This window comes from Procambarus clarkii, chromosome 43 (genome assembly GCF_040958095.1).
Source record: "Procambarus clarkii isolate CNS0578487 chromosome 43, FALCON_Pclarkii_2.0, whole genome shotgun sequence".
NCBI lineage: Eukaryota > Metazoa > Arthropoda > Malacostraca > Decapoda > Cambaridae > Procambarus > Procambarus clarkii.
In genome coordinates this window covers 23,626,993-23,648,991 of record NC_091192.1, presented here as the reverse complement: position 1 = coordinate 23,648,991, position 21,999 = coordinate 23,626,993, and the positions used below count along the sequence as shown (strand labels likewise).

At 47.0% G+C, this 21,999-nt stretch overlaps 1 protein-coding gene across 3 annotated transcripts in view; it reads left to right on the top strand.

Moving 5' to 3' along the window:
* Positions 1–3,876: 3,876 nt before the first annotated feature.
* Positions 3,877–21,999, top strand: part of LOC123752865 (uncharacterized) — a 156,096-nt gene continuing 137,973 nt past the window's right edge. For all 3 annotated transcript variants that reach the window (XM_069300115.1, XM_069300113.1, XM_069300112.1), the window contains exon 1: positions 3,877–4,003. The gene's annotated coding sequence lies outside the window, so the exon portion shown is untranslated. The remainder of the gene's footprint in view (positions 4,004–21,999) is intronic.

Here is a 21,999-nt window from a genome sequence, read left to right as displayed (position 1 = left end):
AGAAAGTCATCACTTTGTATTTTTTGTAAATAATGTTAACTCCTGTTATCACCAATGTTTTGTTTACGTGATGTAAATGTTTGGGAAGTAAACACTTTATAGATGGTGACGTCGCCCGTGTAAGGTGTAAATAAATCCTAATTTGGTGACGTCTACTCAGACCTCATTGTACTTCTGGAAATACATTACCTTGGTACCCGATATGTTTATACTGTTCAAAAGAGTGCCTTCATTAGGATGACTTATACTTAAAAATCGTACGAAATTAAATCTGTTTCATATTATATGTTACATCCACTGAATATCTTCTGCTGCATATAAGACAGTAAAAAATATTTTGGGTTCATTACTTTCTAAATCTACGGTCACATCCAGCCCACTTTCAACTAGCTGCTGGCTCTGACCACCTTCACCTCGTGTAAATGTTCGTTACTTCATATCCATTCACACACGCCATTATTTGCCATAATACAAGTACCCACGCTGCAGTCTTCACATTCACACTGCTCTTGAACACTACACATACGCACAGTCCAACTGGGACAAACAGATTAACAGAAAACCTAAAACTGATAAACACATTCCTGGGAGTGTGTGTGTGTGTGTGTGTGTGTGTGTGTGTGTGTGTGTGTGTTTTAGAGAAACACACACACACACACACACACACACACACACACACACACACACACACACACACACACACACACACTAGGGGGCGGGCTGGCTGAATGGACAGCGCTCTAGACTCGTAGACCTAGGGACCGGGATTCGATCCCGGCAGCCGGCGGAAAAACAAATGGGCAGTTTCCTTCACCTTGATTCCCCTGTTACCTAGCAGTAAATAGGTACCTGGGAGTTAGACAGCTGCTACGGGCTGCTTCCTGGGTGTGTGTGTGTGTGAAAAAAATTTAGTTAGTTAGTGGTTAGTAACAGTTGATTGATTGACAGTTGAGAGGCGGGCCGAAAGAGTAGAGCTCAACCCCCGCAAGCACAACTAGGTGAATACACAAATTTAAAAATTCAGCACCTACCAAAGTCTCAAGGGAATTGACAGGGTGGACAAAGACAAACTGTTTAACACGGGTGGAACACGAACAAGGGGACACAGGTGGAAACTGAGTACCCACATGAGCCACAGAGACGTTAGAAATAATTTTTCAGTGTCAGAGTAGTTAACGGATGGAATGCATTAGGCAGTAATGTGGTGGAGGCTGACTCCATACACAGTTTCAAATGTAGATATGATAGAGCCCAGTAGGCTCAGGAATCTGTACACCAGTTGATTGACAGTTGAGAGGCGGGACCAAAGAGCCGAAGCTCAATTCCCGCAAGCACAACTAGATGAGTACGCACGCACATTCCAATTGTGATAACCAAACACATATACGAACATCATAAACTCTGATATTGACCTACACACACTATCATCATCACTAATCCCAGCACACACACGAACGTTGACCACCTCACACACACACACACACACACACACACACACACACACACACACACACACACACACACACACACACACACACACACACACACACACACACACACACACACACACACACACACACACACACACACACACACACACACACACACACACACACACACACACACACACACACACACACACACAGTAAGCAACAGGCAAAAGAGTTAAGGTCTCGTAGGGGTTTCATTTAATTTTGAATGAAAATAATTATTACTAATGAATTTTATAATATAATAATTAATGCTCAGTTATGGATGGAGGAATTTATTTTAGAAATATAACGGTATAGATAAGGGAGAGGGGGCACCTACTCGCCTCCCGAGGTGAACCTAGCGACCCTCAACACCGCACGAACGCCGATCAATATACTTTCTTCTCGTCGCCCCTAAATCAACACAACATATACTTTCTTCGTCGTTCCTAAACAACAACGAAAGCAGTGAAACTATTCTTTGTGGTGTAAACCATCGATTAGTCATCTACTTGGTCACATCCTAATCCTACCATTATCTGAGGTTGAAGTAACTAATAACATCAAGTGTTTACGTGCCAACTTACGACCTGTGCATCTTACGTGCCAACTTACGACCTGTGTATCTTACGTGCCAACCTGTGCATCTTTCCTGAATCATAGCGGCTGGCGTCTGTATTTATTAAACATTTAACGAACTTAGAAACGCTGCGAGGTCGCTCTTGACCCAAGGTCGTAATTGTTTTAAGCAACCTCGTAGCGCTTCGGAGCTCATAAACAGTTCAATAACTACAAACAAAGGTGCCACGAATGAGGAAAGATGTACAGGTTTCGTAAGTGAACACGTATATGTGCTTGATGAATCCCGGCCCAGAGCTTGCGTGGCATCACTTCATTCACAACTGCCTCAAACATTGTCCATTCCCGTGACGTGGATAACAGCTTAGTGGACCGCGCTCGGGATTCGTAATCCTAAGGTTCCGGGATCGATCCCCGGTAGAGGCGGACACAAATGGGCAGAGTTTCTTTCATCCTCATGCGCCTGTTCACCTAGCAGTAAATAGGTACCTGGGGAATTACACAGCTGCTACGGGCTGCTTCCTGGGGGGTGTAACAAAAAGGAGGCCTGGTCTAGGACCGGGCCGCGGGGACGCTAAGTCCCGAAATCCTCTCAAGATATCCTCAAAATAGATCATATGTGTATATAGTAGTTGGCTATACCTCTAGCATGCTCGAACCCTGAGAGCTTGCTAGGACGTCCCTCCTGTCCTAAAAATAGATGACTGTGGCCAGGAGAATGTCAGAGCGAGCCTTGGATTAGTGACATATTGACTATTGCTTACATTCTGGTCACTGGTTTTAATAATTAATAATATCATCTGGTCGATTCGTTCCGTGTGAGGGATCACTGTGGCCAGGTCAGGCGACTTTATGAGACCAGACCGCACGCCGGCGGACAGCTGGCCTTCTCTTGAATGAAACTGTAGTGATTTTGTGTTTCACCGTAACATTGATTAGTGCACACACTGACACCCACACAAACTCCACAAGTCACTCCCACACTCACACCACAAGTCACTCCCACACTCACACCACAAGTCACTCCCACACTCACACCACAAGTCACTCCCACACTCACACCACAAGTCACTCCCACACAAACACCACAAGTCACTCCCACACTCACACCACAAGTCACTCCCACACAAACACCACAAGTCACTCCCACACTCACACCACAAGTCACTCCCACACTCACACCACAAGTCACTCCCACACTCACACCACAAGTCACTCCCACACTCACACCACAAGTCACTCCCACACAAACACCACAAGTCACTCCCACACTCACACCACAAGTCACTCCCACACTCACACCACAAGTCACTCCCACACAAACGCCACAAGTCACTCCCACACAAACACCACAAGTCACTCCCACACTCACACCACAAGTCACTCCCACACTCACACCACAAGTCACTCCCACACAAACACCACAAGTCACTCCCACACAAACACCACAAGTCACTCCCACACCACCATGTCAACACCACTCACTACCCCAGGAGTCAGGTGCTCCCCCACCACCGTCCGCCGGACAAGACGGCCCCCTCGTGACGCCTCACACAACTCCACCATTCTCCATGCTGTTGTCATGAAATTCTCTCAAACATATTTTTGAGGCCCTCTACCTACCCCTTCCTCGACCCCCTATACATCCCCCTCATCCATGCTAAAAATGCCGACCCATACCAATGATGCCCATGCCTCCTAAAGCCCCCCAGGAATCCATGCTTCTCCCCCCCCCCCCCAAAAAAAAAACAGTCTCCGGCCGCGCACGCGCCTAACCGCCCCCACAACTGCTCTCTTTGACCCAGTAAGGTCGAATGCGAGTGGCTGCCGGGACAGTCTCGGAGGCAGGCGTTCTCGCTCCGTGTCCTCTCTTCTCTGGACGCCCCCTTGCCGTCCCTGCAGCGTGTGACTGCTGGCTGGCGAGTGTTCCTCCTGTAGGCTCCACCCACCATGTAAGTACGGCCAAGCTTTTACACTTTTCTGGTTGTTCGTGGCTTGGAAGTGTGGACGGTGGGTGAGCGGGAGTGTTGACCATGTTGTCAGGGTCAAGCAGTGGTATGGAGGTGTCCCAGTGAGGGACATGGCACGCATTGTGGGGTGCTTTACATGACTGAGGGGACGGGCAGCGGAGACAGACAGACGGGCAAGACAGAGGAGACAGACAGGAGGAACACACAAGCAACGGGACGCTCCACGCATCACTATGGCTCCATGGGAACGCTGATATAACAGTCATTACATAACCACACTCAGAGTTAAGCCACGAGCCGTAGAAATGTGAACCTGATTGTCAAGAAGGTGGCAAGCAGGACTACATAGACAGGAAAGACGCGAGGGCGCTAATCGTCCATCAGTTTCAGCGTTCTATCTACACTGCATTTACAAGTTGATACACAATAATACACAACGGGTATATATTTGGTATGCACACGTGTATAGTATGTGAAATAAGCCAGTGTCTGACAAGCCAGTACACTGTGTGGCAAGCCAGTGTACCATCACAACACTGACCACCACCACACACACCAACACTGACCACCACACACATGCCACGTGAGGAAAGACCAGTTGTGCATCATGTGAGACAAGCCAGTTGTGCATCATGTGAGACAAGCCAGTTGTGCATCATGTGAGACAAGCCAGTTGTGCATCATGTGAGACAAGCCAGTTGTGCATCATGTGAGACAAGTCAGTTGTGCATCATGTGAGACAAGCCAGTTGTGCATCATGTGAGACAAGCCAGTTGTGCATCATGTGAGACAAGCCAGTTCTGCATTATGTGAGACAAGCCAGTTGTGAGTTATGTGAGACAAGCCAGTTGTGCATCATGTGAGACAAGCCAGTTGTGAGTTATGTGAGACAAGCCAGTTGTGAGTTATGTGAGACAAGCCAGTTGTGAGTTATGTGAGACAAGCCAGTTGTGCATCATGTGAGACAAGCCAGTGGTGCATCATGTGAGACAAGCCAGTTGTGAGTCATGTGAGACAAGCCAGTTGTGAGTTATGTGAGACAAGCCAGTTGTGCATCATGTGAGACAAGCCAGTTGTGAGTTATGTGAGACAAGCCAGTTGTGCATCATGTGAGACAAGCCAGTTGTGAGTTATATGAGACAAGCCAGTTGTGAGTTATGTGAGACAAGCCAGTTGTGCATCATGTGAGACAAGCCAGTTGTGCATCATGTGAGACAAGCCAGTTGTGAGTCATGTGAAACAAGCCAGTTGTGAGTCATGTGAGACAAGCCAGTTATGAGTCTTGTGAGACAAGCCAGTTGTGAGTCATGTGAGATAAGCCAGTTGTGAGACAAGCCAGTTGTGAGACAAGCCAGTTGTGAGTCAGGTGAGATAAGCCAGTTGTGAGACAAGCCAGTTGTGAGTCATGTGAGACAAGCCAGTGGTACATCATGTGAGACAAGCCAGTTGTACATCATGTGAGACAAGCCAGTTGTGCATCATGTGAGACAAGTCAGTTGAGCATCATGTGAGACAAGCCAGTTGTGAGTCATGTGAGACAAGCCAGTTGAGCATCATGTGAGACAAGCCAGCTGTGCATCATGTGAAACAAACCAGTGGACTATGTGAAGCAACCCAGTACGCCACGTGAGACAAGCCACTGTACCATGAGACAAGCCACTGTACCACGTGAGACAAGCCACTGTACCATGAGACAAGCCACTGTACCACGTGAGACAAGCCACTGTACCATGAGACAAGCCACTGTACCACGTGAGACAAGCCACTGTACCATGAGACAAGCCACTGTACCACGTGAGACAAGCCACAGTACCATGAGACAAGCCACTGTACCATATGAGACAAACCACTGTACCACGTGAGACAAGCCACTGTACCATGAGACAAGCCACTGTACCATATGAGACAAGCCACTGTACCATGAGACAAGCCACTGTACCACGTAAGACAAGCCACTGTACCATGAGACAAGCCACTGTACCATGAGACAAGCCACTGCACCACGTGAGACAAGCCACTGTACCATGAGACAAGCCCCTGTACCATGAGACAAGCCACTGTACCATGAGACAAGCCACTGCACCACGTGAGACAAGCCACTGTACCATGAGACAAGCCCCTGTACCATGAGACAAGCCACTGTACCATGAGACAAGCCACTGTACCATGAGACAAGCCACTGTACCATATGAGACAAGCCACTGTACCACGAGACAAGCCACTGTACCATGAGACAAGCCGCTGTACCATGAGACAAGCCACTGCACCACGTGAGACAAGCCACTGTACCACGAGACAAGCCACTGTACCACATGAGACAAGCCACTGTACCATGAGACAAGCCACTGTACCATGTGAGACAAGCCACTGTACCATGTGAGATAAGCCACTGTACCATGTGAGACAAGCCACTGTACCATGAGACAAGCCCCTGTACCATGAGACAAGCCACTGTACCATATGAGACTAGCCACTGTACCATGAGACAAGCCCCTGTACCATGAGACAAGCCACTGTACCATATGAGAGAAGCCACAAGCACCTCGGACACCAAGCTCCAGAGATTAACACCACAGAAACAGCCCCAACCACCAGCTAGAGTCTCTGCCAACACCAACCTTTTATGCTGTATTGCATCGCGTGGACGAACCGTGGGAGGGGAGAGGTGGAGGGGGCCAGCGCCCCCTTCCCTCTCCCCACCTCCTGGCGAGCCCCCCTTCTTCCTCCACCCCACCAGCTGGGACTGGTGACCTTGTCCACCTCTCTCAAGGTCGCAAGTACAACGCAGAGAATTCGTCCAACGTTTGTCAGCGAGTATGTAAAGGGTAAATATGTAAGTACATATTACTGTGTAGAGGCGTGACACAGCTCCTGTGGCAGGTGGGTACAGTGGGCTCACCATAGCCTGGCTCCCAGTAGCTCAACATAACAACAACATCTACAGGCAATAATAGCCATCATCTCGACTCATAATCGGGAATCTTGGGTACGATTCCCGGCCGGAACAGATATGGTTGGTCAATTAGATGAAATTCCTTTCACCTGATTCACTTGTTCACCTAGCGGTTAATAGGTACTCCGGCGTTTGTCAACTGTTTTCAAATTGCATCTGGGGGGAGGGGAGGGTCAGTTGTTTGACTTTGGAGGGAAACTCGATGTATATATAGACAAAATTAATTACTGTCAACGTCACAGGCAATTATCAATCTTTTAAATAGGATGTCGGTTCGACACCCACCAATCCCAGGGCACCCTAGGCCTCTGACGTCATGAGCATAGAGCCAGTGCGGCCAGCGGCTCCATTCACCAGTCAGAAGCCAAACAACAGAAGGACAGTACCTCGTGTGTGTGTGTCCGTGTGTTTGTTTCTCGTATTTTAACAGAACATCAATTACAAAAGACAAAAGGTAGACGCAAAGCGCTACGTGACTTCACTGCAACAGATAGTGTTCACGAAATGTTGACTCGACGAGGATAGTGACTGGATGGTGAGGTGAGTGACTCTGCCAATGGCGACTTTCCCCAGAGGTAATTTCTAATTCCATCTGTATACTTTCTCTATCCTGGGAGCTTTCTTCTGAACACACACACACACCTGTTGATGAACATCCCGGTGCTCATCACGGCCGCTCACTCACTCAACTAGAGCTTCGATGCTGTAGATTTAGGCCGATGAAAATGTGGTGATGGCGGGGAGGAAGCCGAGTAGGCCTATCGTGGCTTGGTGGTGAGACGTTGAGGAACTTGGGCATGACGCGGAGTAATCAATACTCCTGAGTATTATTGATTAATTCGTTGCTTGAATAATTGTGGTTCGTGTAAGTTCTGGATATTAACGTTAATGTTTCTGTACGGTTCATTGCTCTTGAAATACGAGGTACCATTATAGCTACGGGTATTACCATGCATGGTAGCGATAGGTGTTATCATCCATAGTAGCTATATATGCTACCATCCATGGTGGCTATACTACCATGCACAGTAGCTATAGGTGCTACCATCCACGGTAGATATCGGGCACTATAATTTTTGGATAACAGATTGTACCGTTAACAAGCAAAATTCACCGTAGTTACAGTGATTAATTATTATTAGGCTGAAGCTTGAATGAATTCCAAAGATCAATATAGCCTTGTGATCGTGACTATCAGAAGTTAATAGTCTGTAAGTTTTGGGATGAATATTGTAGACCATTTGTTTTGATAGCTGGGCTTGTTGGTGGTAGTGCACGTGCGTGTGTGTGTGTGTATACACACGCGCGCGCGTGTGTGAATGTGGCGTGCGTGTGTGTGCGTGCGCATCCTTGTGTTTCCTCCTTCCAGGCGTAGTAACCTTCATCGATTTTCGAGAGTGGCGCTAAAATTCAATTTGTGTTTATTTGTTTCGCACATATCCTGGTGGTGTCCTTTATGTGTCCCCTCTTGTGTGTCCTCCTTGTGGCGTCCCCTCGTGGTGTCCCCTCTTGTGTGTCCTCCTTGTGGCGTCTCCTCGTGGTGTCCCCTCGTGGCGTCCCCTCGTGTGGTGTCTCCTCGTGGCGTCCCCTCGTGGTGTCTCCTCGTGGCGTCCTTCGTGGTGTCCCCTCGTGGTGTCTCCTCGTGGCGTCCCCTCGTGGTGTCCCCTCGTGGCGTCCTTCGTGGTGTCCCCTCGTGGTGTCCCCTCGTAGCGTCCCCTCGTGGTGTCCCCTCGTGACGTGCTCTCGTGGCGTGCTCTCGTGGCGTCCCCTCACAGCGTCCCTCGTGGTGTCCCTTGGAGGCGCCCCCTCGTGGCGTGCTCTCGTGGCGTCCTCTCACAGCGTCCCTCGTAGCGTGCTCTCGTGGCGTCCCCTCGTAGTGTGCTCTCGTGGCGTCCCCTCGTAGCGTGCTCTCGTGGCGTCCCCTCGTAGCGTGCTCTCGTGGCGTCCCCTCGTAGCGTGCTCTCGTGGCGTCCCCTCGTAGCGTGCTCTCGTGGCGTCCCCTCGTAGCGTGCTCTCGTGGCGTCCCCTCGTAGCGTTCTCTCGTGGCGTCCCCTCGTAGCGTGCTCTCGTGTCGTCCCCTCGTTGCGTGCTCTCGTGGCGTCCCCTCGTAGCGTGCTCTCGTGGCGTCCCCTCGTAGCGTTCTCTCGTGGCGTCCCCTCGTAGCGTGCTCTCGTGGCGTCCCCTCGTAGCGTGCTCTCGTGGCGTCCCCTCGTAGCGTGCTCTCGTTGCGTCCCCTCACAGCGTCCCTCATAGCGTGCTCTCGTGGCGTCCCCTCGTGGCGTCCTCTCGTGGCGTCCCCTGGAGACGTCCCCTCGTGGCGTCCCCTGGAGGCGTCCCCTCGTGGCGTCCCCTCACGTATTGACGTGGGCCGGCGAGCGTGTGGGAGCTCCCGCCATAATGTCAGAGGTGAAAGAGAGTCTCCAGGTCCCTAGTGGCGGTTTTCTCTTCCAAGTTGGTTTAGGGACTTACCATCACCTCAGCAAATTATGTTTATCGTAACTATATATACAATGGAGACTTAATCCTGACGAAAGTGAGAAATTAGACTCACTTGGAGGATTGATTTTTCTGGCGCGGGCCCCATGGAAGATCACGTGGTGCCTTTCCAGGCTCTTCTCTTACCCTCCCTCTCTCTCTCTCCCTCCCACTCCTCTTCCTCTCTCCTCCACTTTACTCACTCCTTCCCTCTTCCATCTTTCGCAGCTCTCACGTATTAATGATTCTTGCCTCTCCAAAGTTTTACATGGTTGTGAAACAGTTTTTAGTTCGAGTTTTACGTTCACTGGAGTGAATGGGTTTGAGGTTGATGTGGTAGACAGCTGCCGTCGTCGTAGCCGGCGGCCACGACGATCCGTACATTAATATATCAAAAAGAGAAAACTAGAATTTCTTTCCATAGTCAACGGATGCACTACTTTTCGATCCGAATATCTTCATGTGTGCAATGACTTCCTGCTAATTACATGTGGTCGTTCATACAAAAATGATACAATGTTCCTTCTGAACGGAAGTTGAACACTCATGAAAGGCGTTGATTGAGGTGGATGAGATGAGGAACAATGAAGCAGAGAGAAGCGCGGGTGGACGCCATCCATAACATAGGGAGGCGGCGCTGCCGTCACCACCCCGCTGCCAGACCTCGGGTCGTCTGTTGATAGTTCCATGCCTGGTCTGAACTTATTAACAACTAACAATATAAAACTTTTATTTTGTGTTATATTAATGAATCTAAAATGCTATAAGCTTACTGGGGAGTAACTTTAGCTATGGGGAGTACTTGGTAGAGGAAATATAAGCTTGAAGAAGACGTTGAAGTGCCTAAAGCCCGCCATACTTACTCCTGCCCGTCTTGATGCCGTTCTTGTAGGTGCCTATATGTATTTGTTTACTTTTGCTTGCAGGATTAAACTTCAGCTGTTGGTCCTCGCCATTTCGGCTGTCGGTTGAAGAATACAGTGATGCAATTCAATTTCTTTCAATTTCTTTCTTTATAATGCACCCCATACCCATCCCGTGGGCGGTGGTGTAAAGGATTTCAGAGGCACATGATCGGTTCAGGAACTGAACCCTCTAGTCCGTTTAACTAAGTAAATGACAATCTTTTGACGCTAGTTACAAAATTATTAATGTTATATATACATGTACACATACTCATGCATACATATACTTTCTTCTAACAAGAGAAATGTTGAACAAGAATACCTGCATAATAGACAAAACATATACATACGTATACATATATACATACACATATTTAATCACCCACACAAATACACACATCAATAATCTTTTGTGTCACAAGTGATTCAACAAGAGGCTCACAACAGTCACTATACAAGGCACTTTACATCTATGGTGAGTCACACAGTTACTAGTCTTGCTCCACACCCACCCAACTGGGCGGCAGCTTTACAGTCATGTGCTCCACACCCACCCAACTGGGCGGCAGCTTTACAGTCATGTGCTCCACACCCACGCAACTGGGCGGTAGCTTTACAGTCATGTGCATGCATTACCTACAGTAAGCAAATTTTGAATACTTCGCTAAGATTTCGGGCAGCACATCATTATGAATGAAGTACTTACACATTTCTTGGACACTATTGATGGTGTTATCTCTAAATTCCGCGATTTTTTTCACATTCCATTATATAATGACGCAAAGTATGCGAATAGTTCTGCTGACAGAGTTTACATTTAGTCACATCTACATCAGCAGATGTTACAAATTCCCAGAGGTACTTGTAGCCGAGCCTAAGCCTAGCAGTGGTAACATCTAGAAGTCTGCTAACCTTATTGGATGACCCATAGACGTGCGGTTCTTCCTGCCTAACCCATATTGGCCAGGAACTGGATTCTACCCCCCCCTACACACTAGGGGTGAGGTATAACAACAGTACACCAGGGGAGAGTTAACTGTTATCACCTCTAGGTTAGGTCGGGGGGGGGGGCGCTTCCCCCACTCTCCCTTCACCAATAAATTAAATTCCTTCAAAGTTGCTGTAAATTATTCTCAAGAGCTTACTGGCCGTGATTGTTTTTTATGTTTACCTTCAAGTTTCAATTTGTTATTCAGATTGGACTCCTCTCTTGACCCTCGCACCTACACTGTGTGTTATTGTAGTATTTTCTTCCACAGACGTGGCCGCACATTTACAATGCTAACCAGAATATATATATATATATATATATATATATATATATATATATATATATATATATATATATATATATATATATATATATATATATATATATATATATATATATCGCGAGATAGGGGCGCCCTGGCTAGGCTGTCATGGCAGCTAAGTCGCTATCGCGTCTGTTTTAATCTAACCAGAGAAGTAATGACAAAGAGACATGACAAGCCAACATACAGACATGTGGGCGGGGAAGGAACAAGGTCTAGGAGGCTATGTAGGATCATGTCTCTATTATATAACTCCCCCAGTGATAACAGATACCAACGAGTTATCACTGTGGTCTACACAGGTTATCACCCTAGACGGCTATTAATAACTCTGAATTTACCCCCATGGTATTCTCATAATCAAATACATATATCAAATAGTTTGAAGATATTAACAATGTTTTCAAAACCCAAAATATTATGTTAAACGTACACATTTTTAGGGTAAAATTTCTCTCTCTGTTGATGTCCTTCTAGGAGATACCCCAGGGGTATATATACTGAGGCACACACAGGGGTATATGTACTGTGACACACACAGGGGTACATATACTGAGGCACACACAGGGGTACATATACTGAGACACACACAGGGGTATATATACTGAGGCACACACAGGGGTATATGTACTGTGACACACACAGGGGTACATATACTGAGGCACACACAGGGGTACATATACTGAGACACACACAGGGGTATATATACTGAGGCACACACAGGGGTATATATACTGAGACACACACAGGGGTATATGTACTGTGACACACACAGGGGTATATATACTGAGACACACACAGGGGTACATATACTGAGGCACACACAGGGGTATATATACTGAGACACACACAGGGGTATATATACTGTGACACACACAGGGGTATATATACTGTGACACACACAGGGGTATATATACTGAGACACACACAGGGGTACATATACTGAGACACACACAGGGGTATATATACTGAGGCACACACAGGGGTATATATACTGAGACACACACAGGGGTATATGTACTGTGACACACACAGGGGTATATATACTGAGACACACACAGGGGTACATATACTGAGGCACACACAGGGGTATATATACTGAGACACACACAGGGGTATATATACTGAGACACACACAGGGGTATATATACTGAGACACACACACAGGGGTATATGTACTGAGACACACAGGGGGGTATATATACTGAGACACACACAGGGGTATATATACTGAGACACACAGGGGGGTATATATACTGTGACACACACAGGGGTATATATACTGAGACACACAGGGGGGTATATATACTGAGACACACACAGGGGTATATATACTGAGACACACACAGGGGTATATATACTGAGACACACACACAGGGGTATATGTACTGAGACACACAGGGGGGTATATATACTGAGACACACACAGGGGTATATATACTGAGACACACACAGGGGTATATATACTGTGACACACACAGGGGTATATATACTGAGACACACACAGGGGTATATATACTGAGACACACACAGGGGTATATATACTGTGACACACACAGGGGTACATATACTGAGACACACACAGGGGTATATATACTGAGACACACACAGGGGTATATATACTGAGGCACACACAGGGGTATATGTACTGAGACACACACAGGGGTATATATACTGAGACACACACAGGGGTATATATACTGAGACACACACAGGGGTATATATACTGAGGCACACACAGGGGTATATGTACTGAGACACACACAGGGGTATATATACTGAGACACACACAGGGGTATATATACTGAGGCACACACAGGGGTATATATACTGAGACACACACAGGGGTATATATACTGAGACACACACAGGGGTATATATACTGAGACACACACAGGGGTATATATACTGAGACACACACAGGGGTATATATACTGAGACACACACAGGGGTATATGTACTGAGACACACACAGGGGTACATATACTGAGACACACACAGGGGTACATATACTGAGACACACACAGGGGTATATATACTGAGGCACACACAGGGGTATATATACTGTGACACACACAGGGGTATATATACTGAGACACACACAGGGGTATATATACTGAGGCACACACAGGGGTATATATACTGTGACACACACAGGGGTATATATACTGAGACACACACAGGGGTATATATACTGAGACACACACAGGAGTATATATACTGAGGCACACACAGGGGTATATATACTGTGACACACACAGGGGTATATATACTGAGACACACACAGGGGTACATATACTGAGACACACACAGGGGTATATATACTGAGGCACACACAGGGGTATATATACTGTGACACACACAGGGGTATATATACTGAGACACACACAGGGGTATATATACTGAGGCACACACAGGGGTATATATACTGTGACACACACAGGGGTATATATACTGAGACACACACAGGGGTATATATACTGAGACACACACAGGGGTATATATACTGAGACACACACAGGGGTATATATACTGAGACACACACAGGGGTATATATACTGAGACACACAGGGGGTATATACGCTGAGATTAAAAATAATATGAGATTGTGAAATTAAGATTAAAAGTAAGCCAGAAAGAGAGATACAGAGAAACTGAACATTTCCATAAACAGTCTAAGCCACTCTGCACTAACAGTAATGCAAAGACTTAAATGTAATTATTATGCAGGTGACGAAGCATTATTGGCAGCTAATTTGCCTAAGACACGAACTCTTCCAGCGACCAATTCATTGCACTCTGCTCTTAACTCCCTACATCAATACACCATCGTTCCCACAATGATTTAAGTTCACATTTAAATGTGAAATATAAGAATACCTCAATGGGCATAAAGCAACAAGGTTTTCTGTGTAATTACGTCAATTGGTCCTGACGTCTCGTTCAAGTCACCAATGAGGTGACTTGAACAAGCGTTCTAGTGAATACCAGACACTTGCCTGAGCTCACTAAGCCACGATATGACAACAAGCCATTCCACCATTCCAGAACACCATTGCCCTCAGGACAAAGTGTAGGTGTAGACCAGTTATAAAATCCTGGTTGGTGGTCTCGAGCTGAGCTTCCCAGTGAACTCAGTGGAGTTCCTGGTTAAATGGCTTTTTTTGTTTTGTCATGGCGTGGCTTAGTGGGTTAAGGCGAGCGTCTGGGCATCACTAGAATGCTGGTTCAAGTCACCTCATTGCCTCAGATAATGTTCTCATTAGTATATCACGCTACTGGGATTTCTTTGTGTTATTAACATTAATGTTATTAGTTTGTAAAAGTTGCACTATGGAAACACAGCACCTCTGTGTGCTAGGTTAGGTCGATAGGCTTGGTTAGGTCTTGGTTAGGTGGTTAGGTGGGCTTGGACAGGTGGGTGGGCTTGGTTAGGTGGGTGGGCTAGGACAGGTGGGTGGGGTTGGTTAGATCAGTGTTTATATATTTCCTTCTGACCTGCTTGAAATGAGTTCTGACTTGATATATATTTCATATATGTGGGTTGGATTACTTATTTCAGCAACGTTATTTGTTTATTTTCACTGTCGTGGGATAGAACTGCTCAGTGAATATCAATGCAGCTTATTACTCGGATCCTCTCGTGCTTTGAAGGCATGATTAATTGGAAGTTTCTTCCAAAAGACTTGTTTTGAGTGTGAAGTGTGTTTAGCGGGTGGCTGCCATTACCCTCAAGGAACACACACACTGTAAACACAAGGCACGTGGGTCCCATCATTGCCCTCAAGGAACACACACATTGTAAACACAGCGCACGTGGTCCCCATCATTGCCCTCAAGGAACACACACACACTGTAAACACAAGGCACATGGGTCCCATCATTGCCCTCAAGGAACACACACACACTGTAAACACAAGGCACATGGGTCCCATCATTGCCCTCAAGGAACACACACACACACACTGTAAACACAACACACGTGGGTCCTATCATTGTCCTCAAGGAACACACACACACTGTAAACACAAGGCACATGGGTCCCATCATTGCCCTCAAGGAACACACACACACACACACTGTAAACACAAGGCACATGGGTCCCATCATTGCCCTCAAGGAACACTCACACACGCTGTAAACACAACGCACATGGGCCCCATCATTGCCCTCAAGGAACACACACACACACACTGTAAACACAACACACGTGGGTCCCATCATTGCCCTCAAGGAACACACACACACTGTAAACACAAGGCACGTGGGTCCCATCATTGCCCTCAAGGAACACACACACACTGTAAACACAGCGCACGTGGCCCCATCATTGCCCTCAAGGAACACACACACACTGTAAACACAGCGCACGTGGCCCCATCATTGCCCTCAAGGAACACACACACACTGTAAACACAGCGCACGTGGTCCCCATCATTGCCCTCAAGGAACACACACACACTGTAAACACAGCGCACGTGGTCCCCATCATTGCCCTCAAGGAACACACACACTGTAAACACAGCGCACGTGGTCCCCATCATTGCCCTCAAGGAACACACACACTGTAAACACAGCGCACGTGGTCCCCATCATTGCCCTCAAGGAACACACACACTGTAAACACAGCGCACGTGGTCCCCATCATTGCCCTCAAGGAACACACACACTGTAAACACAGCGCACGTGGTCCCCATCATTACCCTCAAGGAACACACACACACTGTAAACACAGCGCACGTGGGCCCCATGACGTGGGTGAACTCTGTGACTCTGCACTAAAGATGAGAGCGGGCGGCCTCCACTCCCTCGCCATCCTCCACTCCCTCACCATCCTCCACTCCCTAGCCATCCTCCACTCCACACTCTCATACCACCGGGAATATGACCTGATGAATAACACCTTCCAACCATTATTTTCACTCGACTGTGTTTGTGCTCATCTTGTGGGTATGTATAAATCTCTGCAGCTTAAAGGGTTTGTGTGTATGTGTGTGCGTGTGTGTGTGTGTGTGTGTGTGTGTGTGTGTGTGTGTGTGTGTGTGTGTGTGTGTGTGTGTGTGTGTGTGTGTGTGTGTGTGTGTGTGTGTGTGTGTGTACGTACCTGGTTGTACTCACCTAGTTGTGCTTGCGGGGGTTGAGCTTTGGCTCTTTGGTCCCGCCTCTCAACCGTCAATCAACTGGTGTACAGATTCCTGAGCCTACTGGGCTCTATCATATCTATAATTTAAACTGTGTATGGAGTCAGTCTCCACCACATCACTGCCTAATGCATTCCACCTGTTAACTACTCTGACAATGAAAAAGTTCTTTCTAACGGCCCTGTGGCTCATTTGGGTACTCAGTTAGGTGTGTGTGTGTGTGTGTGTGTGTGTGTGTGTGTGTGTGTGTGTGTGTGTGTGTGTGTGTGTGTGTGTGTGTGTGTGTGTGTGTGTGTGTGTTTACTATTTGTGCCTGCAGGATCGAGTTGTTAGCTCTTGGACCCCGCCTTTCAAACTGCCAGTTGTCTAAGGTACTGACTCCTGACCCATTTTCCTTTATCATATCTACTTCATATTTCTCTCTCTCTCACACACACATAAACACACTAATCCCCAGGATACTGGCCGTAGCAGCTGTGTAACGCCCAGGTACTGTACCTATTTATTGTTAGATGAACAGGTGCATCAGGTGAAATGAACTTTGCCCATTTCTTTCTGCCTCGGGTGGGATTCGAACCCAAGTCCTTAGGACTACGACCCGCGAGAGCTGGGTACTCGGTCATGTCTGTGTGTAATTACCTAAGTGTTGGTACAGGGCGGGAGCTACGCTCGTGGTGTCCCGTCTTCCCAGTGCTCTTTGTCATATAACACTTTGAAACTACTGATGGTTTTGGCCTCCACCATCTTTGTCACCAACCGTCTACCGGCTGTTCCACTTGTTCCATCCGTCTACCAGCTGTTCCACTTGTTCCATCCGTCTACCAGCTGTTCCACTTGTTCCAACCGTCTACCAGCTGTTCCACTTGTTCCAACCGTCTACCGGCTGTTCCACTTGTTCCAACCGTCTACCAGCTGTTCCACTTGTTCCAACCGTCTACCAGCTGTTCCACTTGTTCCAACCGTCTACCGGCTGTTCCACTTGTTCCAACCGTCTACCAGCTGTTCCACTTGTTCCAACCGTCTACCAGCTGTTCCACTTGTTCCAACCGTCTACCAGCTGTTCCACTTGTTCCAACCGTCTACCAGCTGTTCCACTTGTTCCAACCGTCTACCAGCTGTTCCACTTGTTCCAACCGTCTACCAGCTGTTCCACTTGTTCCAACCGTCTACTGTCTGTTCCACTTGTTCCAACCGTCTACCAGCTGTTCCACTTGTTCCAACCGTCTACCAGCTGTTCCACTTGTTCCAACCGTCTACCAGCTGTTCCACTTGTTCCAACCGTCTACCAGCTGTTCCACTTGTTCCAACCGTCTACCAGCTGTTCCACTTGTTCCAACCGTCTACCAGCTGTTCCACTTGTTCCAACCGTCTACCAGCTGTTCCACTTGTTCCAACCGTCTACCAGCTGTTCCACTTGTTCCAACCGTCTACCAGCTGTTCCACTTGTTCCAACCGTCTACCAGCTGTTCCACTTGTTCCAACCGTCTACCAGCTGTTCCACTTGTTCCAACCGTCTACCAGCTGTTCCACTTGTTCCAACCGTCTACCAGCTGTTCCACTTGTTCCAACCGTCTACCAGCTGTTCCACTTGTTCCATCCGTCTCCATCTCTGTTGACAAAGGAGAAATTTCCAATATATTTTGTCGTCAGCTTTGTTTAGTTAGCTTAAATATACGACCGCTTGCTCCTGACGGTCCAGGCCTTCAAGAACTTTCCTTTATCAATTTTGTCGATTCCCGTTAATTTTGTGTCCGTCGTGATCATATCACTTCTCTTATCTTTTGCCTTCTAGGTGTTTACTCACCTAGTTGTGCTTGCGGGGGTTGAGCTCTGGCTCTTTGGTCTCGCCTCTCAATTGTCACTCAACTGGTGTACAAATGCTTCTCGAACTCTATCATATCTACACTTGAAACTGTGTATGGAGTCAGCCTCCACCACATCACTGCCTAATGCATTCTATTTACTAACTACTTGACACTTAATTGGCCAATTCGTGAAATCTTTTGGTGCGAGTAAGGACAGGTGTTGAATCTCAAAGAGAAAATTAAAGAAGTTGTTTTTATTGAAAAAGAAGACTTTGAAGCTTCCTAGACTTGATGCCTAGTCACACAGTCTAGACACTTAGACGCCTAGAGACGATGTCTAGACACATAATGACGATGTCTAGACACTTAGACGCTTATAGAGACAATACGTAGACACTTAGAGACGATGTCTAGACACTTAGACGCCTAGAGACAATGTCTAGACACTTAGACACTTGATAAAGTCTAGACGCGATGCTTAGACATAACTTTGAAATAACGCTTAGGCCTTGACATTTACGATTTTTATTACGAGTATGAATGAGGCTATTCATATATGTAGACATATATGTGAAATTATAAAAACATTGTTTGGTTAAAAATCTGCATCTCTTCCAGTTTGGTATTGCCAGATCCTCTCTCATTTTGTATGCTACCAACGGGTCATATTTCTCATTACATATTCAAATTGTTTCGCACGATAAGTGTATCGTCGATCTTGTACTTGAAGGTTTACATCCTACATTGTTTGTGGCTTAGGAATTTCTTTGTAAGAGAGAATAATTAAGGTTAATTGTCAGCCAGTGTTGGCATCAATGTAAGTAGCGGAGTAATATCTGAGCGCATCACCGCCTCCTCCGCACGGCAAAGTGGTACCAATCCTCTGAGCCTAGAAAATATTAATTAAGACTTTTAGATACGTTACAGATTGCTTGAAGATGAGTTTGGGAAAACGCTTTCATCTGAAATCAAATGTAAAGCAGTAGAGTTAGTATTCATGGTGAAATTAATTAAATAATAGTGCTCTCTCTAGAGTGAGGGGGCTTGCCCGGGATTCATCAAGTACTTAGGAGACCACTTACGAAGCCTGTACATCTTTCTTTAATCACGACGGCTTATTAATGTGTATTTATTAAACAGTTTATGAGCTCTGAAGCGCTAAAGGTTGTTTGTAACAACTTCTAGCGCTTCAGACCTCATAACCTTAGGCTGTGAAGCTCGTAAACTCTTTAATAAATTAAGACAAAGCCGCAATTATTATGGAAAGATGTACAGGTTTCGCAGGTGGTTGCCTAAATACTTCACGAATCCCAGTCCCTGGTAGGTTGGCACAGTCACCTTATTAGAAAGAGAAATAAATGAAATTCTACATTATCAGAGAGTCCCCCAAGCTCGTAACTATAGTCAGGAGAGTCCCCAAGCTCGTAACTACAGTCAGGGGAGTCCCCAAGCTCGTAACTATAGTGAGAGGAGTCCCCAAGCTCGTAACTACAGTCAGGGGAGTCTCCAAGCTCGTAACTATAGTCAGGAGAGTCCCCAAGCTCGTAACTGTAGTGAGAGGAGTCCCCAAGCTCGTAACTATAGTGAGAGGAGTCCCCAAGCTCGTAACTATAGTCAGGAGAGTCCCCAAGCTCGTAACTACAGTCAGGGGAGTCCCCAAGCTCGTAACTATAGTGAGAGGAGTCTCCAAGCTCGTAACTATAGTCAGGAGAGTCCCCAAGCTCGTAACTGTAGTGAGAGGAGTCCCCAAGCTCGTAACTATAGTGAGAGGAGTCCCCAAGCTCGTAACTATAGTGAGAGGAGTCCCCAAGCTCGTAACTATAGTCAGGAGAGTCCCCAAGCTCGTAACTACAGTCAGGGGAGTCCCCAAGCTCGTAACTACAGTCAGGGGAGTCTCCAAGCTCGTAACTATAGTCAGGAGAGTCCCCAAGCTCGTAACTGTAGTGAGAGGAGTCCCCAAGCTCGTAACTATAGTGAGAGGAGTCCCCAAGCTCGTAACTATAGTGAGAGGAGTCCCCAAGCTCGTAACTATAGTCAGGAGAGTCCCCAAGCTCGTAACTACAGTCAGGGGAGTCCCCAAGCTCGTAACTATAGTGAGAGGAGTCTCCAAGCTCGTAACTATAGTGAGAGGAGTCCCCAAGCTCGTAACTATAGTGAGAGGAGTCTCCAAGCTCGTAACTATAGTGAGAGGAGTCCCCAAGCTCGTAACTATAGTGAGAGGAGTCCCCAAGCTCGTAACTATAGTGAGAGGAGTCCCCAAGCTCGTAACTATAGTGAGAGGAGTCCCCAAGCTCGTAACTATAGTGAGAGGAGTCCCCAAGCTCGTAACTATAGTCAGGAGAGTCCCCAAGCTCGTAACTATAGTGAGAGGAGTCCCCAAGCTCGTAACTATAGTCAGGGGAGTCCCCAAGCTCGTAACTATAGTGAGAGGAGTCCCCAAGCTCGTAACTATAGTCAGGAGAGTCCCCAAGCTCGTAACTATAGTGAGAGGAGTCTCCAAGCTCGTAACTATAGTCAGGGGAGTCCCCAAGCTCGTAACTACAGTCAGGGGAGTCCCCAAGCTCGTAACTATAGTCAGGAGAGTCCCCAAGCTTGTAACTATAGTCAGGAGAGTCTCCCAAGCTCGTAACTACAGTCAGGGGAGTCCCCAAGCTCGTAACTACAGTCAGGGGAGTCCCCAAGCTCGTAACTACAGTCAGGGGAGTCCCCAAGCTCGTAACTATAGTCCGGGGAGTCTCCCAAGCTTGTAACTACAGTCAGGGGAGTCCCCAAGCTCGTAACTATAGTCAGGAGAGTCCCCAAGCTTGTAACTATAGCCAGGAGAGTCTCCCAAGCTCGTAACTACAGTCAGGGGAGTCCCCAAGCTCGTAACTACAGTCAGGGGAGTCCCCAAGCTCGTAACTACAGTCAGGGGAGTCCCCAAGCTCGTAACTACAGTCAGGGGAGTCCCCAAGCTCGTAACTATAGTCAGGGGAGTCCCCAAGCTCGTAACTACAGTCAGGGGAGTCCCCAAGCTCGTAACTACAGTCAGGGGAGTCCCCAAGCTCGTAACTACAGTCAGGGAAGTCCTCCGAAGATAGAACTAAAAAATAACTGTACCTAACTAGCCTAACCTAGAAAACACTGTACGAAACATAACACACACGATGCGCGTGGAGACGATTCGTATCCTTTAGTTACTCATTTGATTTGAAAAATCATAAATGAATTTTGTGAGTTTCTGCAAAAAAATAATAATAAATAAATATTGAGGTATATTTCTGAACAAACTCCGGCGTGTCAATGGTTTAATTAATCAGTTGCACACAACAATGGGATTAATTTACAGAAATGGCGAGTTAATTTGCTTGCGATTGACCGAATTCGACGAATATTAGAAGGAAATT